Genomic DNA, 5,375 nt, shown 5'->3' with positions numbered 1-5,375 from the left:
CCATTTGCCACCTCCTGGAAGACTGAGAGAGCAGCTCATTGGTTTGGTCTGGAAACCTTGACATTTGAGGCAACTTGGTGGTGTAGTGGGTTCGGGTTAGCTGCTCTGGGGGAGAAAATGAGGCTGTTTTCATCTGTGCATATTGGCAGTCATGAAACCCTGGGTAGGGCTGCTATGAGTCCGGGTAGTTGTTTTGCTGTAGCTTCCAATGGGCCCTACTCGTCTCATGGGTTACATATTGGACTGATCACCACAAAGTCAGTGGTTCAAATCCACCAGCAGCTTTATGAAAGAAAGATGTGGCTTTCTCCTCCCGTAAAGAACCCCACAGGGGCAGTTGTTGCACAGGGTGATTAAGAGTTAGAATGGACTGTGTCCGTGACAGGAGCATGGCTTCTACCGTCTCAGCGACATGAAGGCCAAGTAATCAAAGTGACAGATGGCCTATGGTCTTATAACTGTGCTCCCTCATGAGAAGGCCCTATTCATGTGGAGGTCCATTGCGGGAAGAGGGCCAGTATCCTCTAGTCGCGTGCATTGGTCTGAGTCTTTGAGAGACCCTGTAGCATATCTTTGTGCTGTGACCTTTGCGATTGCTTCTCAGCATTTTCTCTCTACTCAGCTGAGGCAGGAGTGTAAGAAGGACTGGGATTGATGACTGTGCTTCCTCCACACTGGTTTGGCTTTGATAAAACCCATGTCCATTAGGTTCCCGCGAAAAGGGCTTCCCTTGAAGGCAAGTCTTAACAAGGTGAACAGAGGTGTCTGTGTGTCTTTTAAGCTCGTTACCTTTCCCTCCCCCTGGTGGAAGCAGGAGGGGCTGCGTCCTCTGATCTTCCCAGTGAGGATGCATGGGGCTCTTGGAAGCAAAACTCGTTAAAGTATGTCCCCCTACAACTAGGGATTCTGCTGAGTTTGAATCCTTCAAGCTCGTTCACACTGAGCCCCACCACTGTGTCAACTACAACGTACAGTGTTCCTAACGCAATGTCCAAGCTGGGGGTTCCTGCCTCTGATGGACTGTGAATCTTTGTCCCTGCAGTTTGGGGCAGAGGGTTGCCCCGTGACCTCAGTTCTCTGGAGGATGTGAGGACAGCTGTCAGTTTCAGCTTCTTTTGGCTTCTTTTCTTTGATTTTGGGATTGAGCATGGTGACTTGCACTGCTTCAGCATGTTCCGAAATGTCTGTCTGCATCAGGGTGCATGTGGCTCACTTTGCGCTGCATTGAGAACACAGCTGAGCGGCCATCGGGGAAGCAGAAAGAGTGCTTAGAAGATGTTCAAGGGTTCAAGTAAGATATAAAGGCAAGGAGTCCAGGAAGAGGAAGAATGCTTGGAAACTAATTGTGGGAGCAATTGTACAATTCTGTTTGATGTGATTGAACTATGGAATGATGGACATTTGTATTAAGTCCCAATTAATAATATCTTTTAATGAGAGAGAGAAACTAAATAATAATAAATAAATAAATAAAGACGTCTTCAGTTAGTGTGATATGGCTAAAGTAATGAAGGTCAGTGAAATTGTTCATGTAATTTGGAGGTAGATCCACTTAAAATTTATTTTCGAATATGAAGAATTGAAGAGAACTATATTATTGTACCACAATGTTTGACCCAGTCACATTGAAAGAATTGAGTGGGGGTTTGCCAGTTGCATGGGAGAAAGATAGGGCTTTCTACTCCTGTAACTAAAGAGTCACATTCTCAGAAACCACAGGGATGGTTCGACCCTGTCCCATAGAGTCACTATAAGTCGGCATTGATTCAGAGGCAGAGAGTTGGGTTTTGGTTTCTGGCTTTACTATTTGCTAACATGTGGAAGACTGTGAGAGCAGGTCATTGCTTTGGCGTGGGGACTTTTGCATTTGAGGTGCCTTTAAGACATGCGAGGGGTGCTGGTGGTGCTGTGGGTTAAGGCTTGGACTACTCATCCAAAGCTCTGTGGTTGGTCATCAGATACTCTGGGAGAGAAAGATGAGGCTGTCTTCTCCTGTACAGATTTTCACTCTTGGAAACCCTATCTAGCGTAGCTATGAGTCAGAATTGCCCTGATGACACAGATTGGGTTTTTCTGCATCACATCTTCTACTGGAGACGCCTGGTCAGCCCTATGTAAATAGGTTCTTCTGGGGAGCACAGGAAGCACTTACAGAGGTATAATGGCATAAGGTCATCCACTATCGCTCTTCTCTCAATATTCTCCTTTGTTCCCCAAGTTAATGGACACAGATTTGCAATGATTAAGAGGTGTTTGAAAGTACCTCATTTCATATTATTCAAAGAAGTTAGTATAGTCTTGATAACCACACCAGAGCTAAGATTGTAGGCTGTGGTGGTTCCATACTCTGCCACCTTTCCTGTGCTAGATCTGTAATTCCAGAATTCTATTCTTCCTGTGTGCTAATGATTGGCCGCCAGATAAAGTGGCCTAAGGTGGAAAGTGGATGTGGAGCATTGACATATTTCAAGGAGGAGGTTCACTCTCTGAAGAGTCGGTGCAGGATACAGAGTCCAAAACAGAAGAACCCAGATGTGCATTGAGTTGCGCACAGCGTGGGGCAATCCCTAGCAGAGCAGGCTAGAAAACTACAGGCGAAAATTTCATCATCGCTCAGTCCCACGCCCATCAGTTTCATGTCTCAGACTCTATGGTTAGTTCTCTGCTCCAATCATGAAGAAAATGTCCTGAAAGATTAAAATTAATATTCAAAATCCTAAAAGCTTACATGAAGCATTATAAAATAATATGTTTTAATGACTTAATAATAGTCAATGGGCTCAATCTTGAAAAATATCTTGATAACATGAGAATTTGTAAGGAAAGAAATGCCCTAAAAAAGTGAACAGCAGTGACTCAGATTAAGAAACTATATTTGTAATGCTGACAATGAACTAAGGATTATTGTTCAAAATATATCAAGCATCTCTACAAATAAAGATAGGAAGAGAACACAAGAGAAGTATCCATGCAGAGGAAGAAATTCAAGTGTCAAGAAAAGGACTTTTAAATGCTCAACTATTTTAGCATTAAGAGAACTACACATTTATATCCATAATTTTAAAGTTTCATAACTGTAGAATTCTAGACAGTGAGATTTTGAAATTTCAAATGAGGATGAGAATCTCTACCAAGATGAACTCAGATTTTGGAGGGAGGAGGATAAAGTGGAGCAATTACTACGAAGAACAATGTATTTATTTCTAGAACATTTGAGATATACATAAGCATTTGATTCAGCATTCATCCTACTTGCTATATATCCTGAATTTGTGTAAAAAGAGGTGGGTAAGGTATGTTAATACCAACACCCTTTTACGTGAGAAAAAAACTGTAACATTCATAAGCAATGCTGTTGTTCTGAGGTCCCGTTGAGCACAGGAACCCCATTGCAAAAGATGCAGCATTGCACGGTCATGTGCCACGCTCACGAGTGTTGCTGTATTTGAGATTCATCATTCCATCTCACCGAGAGTCCTCCTATTTCTGCTGACACTCTACTTTATCCTTTTCCAGTGACTGGTCTCTCCTGATAATCCATCCAAAGTACAGGAGGCAAGTCTCACCATCATGGCCAGCTGCAATGCACTTTGCCACTGCTTCCTCCAAGACCATACCCCACAGGCATCAGTTCTTCTGTGGCCTTCCTAGTTCATTGTCACCTGCAGCTGAGGCCACTGGCTTATCTTAGTTCTCAAAGTGACATCTTTACATTTTAACACTTACTAAAAGAGGTCTTCTGCAGCAGATTTTCCAAAGCAATACTTTGATTTATTGCCTGCTTATGAGTGTTGATTATGAATCGAAATAAAATGAAATCCTTGGAAATGTTAATATTTTCTCCATTTATCATGATAGTGTCTTTTGGTGATAAAACAGAACAGAAAAATAAATGGGCTCAGTCAGAGAACAGAATACTCTTGAGAAGCAAAAAATGTGAATAAATGAACCATCTGTATCAACCCAGAAGCATCATTGATCGATATGGTACATAGTAAGCATATAAAGGAATACATGTGAGTCTTAAGAACCCAATCCAATATGAGGATTGACTCTGTGTAGCCAAAGGGAGCAATGTGAGCCATGAAGTTTTCACAGTTAATTTTACTACCTCTTTGCAGAGTATAATGTCTTAACCTGAGTAGGTTCACCAGCTTCCTTTATTATATAACATTGCAGGTATCTGAAATGATTTGTACTTAAAAATTAAATTTATAAGAAAATATTAGACTATTGTATGATTGTATTAGACTTAAGACTACATAAACTATTACACATGAGCAAAAGATAATTTTTAAATGATAGAATACAAAGCTAGTTTTACTCATGAACTCAAATATCACTCATAAATACTTACCTGGCAGGAGAGATACCATGATCACGAAGGTGGTTTTCCCAGAGGGAGGCTTATCCATTGCCCTCTGGATGTGCTGACCCCTGCGATTTCCCCACATGTGGGAAAGTCGACTGCATAATGTGTGGTAGTGGGGGACTGCAATATATATACACACACATATATATATCACTCATGAACGCAAAATATTGATCACTATTAATTGATTAAAAGAAAGCGATATCATTACTGACATCAGATGGATCTTCACTGATAGAAAAGAAACCCAGAAAGATGTTTACTTGCGTTTTATTCAACATGCAAAGGCAATGGCTGTGTGCCTCGTGACAAGCTATGACCAGTGTTGAGAAGCGCGGGACTTCCAGGATACATTGTTGTGCTTGAGCGGAAGAATGAGTGTGTGGATTGAGAGGCAGTTGTGGGAACAGAAAAAGGGCATACTGGGTGGTTTGAATCAGGAAAGGAGTGAGTCAAGGTTGTATCCTTTCATCATACTTATTCAATGTGTATGCTGAGAAAATCATCAGAGGAGGCTGCCTTGTGTAAAGATTGAAGGAAGGCTTCTTAACAAGTTGTGATATGTAAATGACACAACGTTGCTTGTTGAAAGCAAAGCAAGGAGAACTTGAAACACTAGCTGGTGAAGGATCAATGACTGCGAGCATCAGTGTGAATTGCAGCCGAATGGAAAGAAGCCCCAAATGCTACCAGCTGGAGCGATAAGTTCACATCATGTTAAAATGAGAGATCCATCTTCCTTGGACCCACAGTCAATGCTCATAGAAGCGGCCGTGAAGAGATTAAATGACACATTGCATTGGGCAAATCTGCTGGACATAATTTCTTAAGTGTCGAAGGGAAAGGATGTCATTGTGAGGATGAAGGTACCCCTGACACAAGCCAGACCATTTTCAATCACGTCATATGCATGTGGAATTTGGACATTGAATAGAGAAGACCAAAGAAGAATTGGTGTATCTGAGCTATGCTGCCAGCAAAGAAGATTGAAAGTATTGTGGGC

The 5,375-nt window shown here is 41.8% G+C and overlaps 1 non-coding gene across 1 annotated transcript; it reads left to right on the top strand.

The window, feature by feature from the left end:
- The first annotated feature begins 4,349 nt into the window (after window positions 1-4,349).
- LOC142453858 (U1 spliceosomal RNA) lies at window positions 4,350-4,512 on the top strand. The gene has a single exon (XR_012785441.1). It is a non-coding gene; the product is annotated as a U1 spliceosomal RNA (small nuclear RNA).
- The last annotated feature ends 863 nt before the right edge of the window (window positions 4,513-5,375 follow it).

Source organism: Tenrec ecaudatus, chromosome 7 (genome assembly GCF_050624435.1).
Source record: "Tenrec ecaudatus isolate mTenEca1 chromosome 7, mTenEca1.hap1, whole genome shotgun sequence".
NCBI classification, from domain to species: Eukaryota; Metazoa; Chordata; class Mammalia; order Afrosoricida; family Tenrecidae; genus Tenrec; species Tenrec ecaudatus.
Note: the sequence above shows the minus strand (reverse complement) of the source record. Positions and strands in the feature narration are given on the sequence as shown.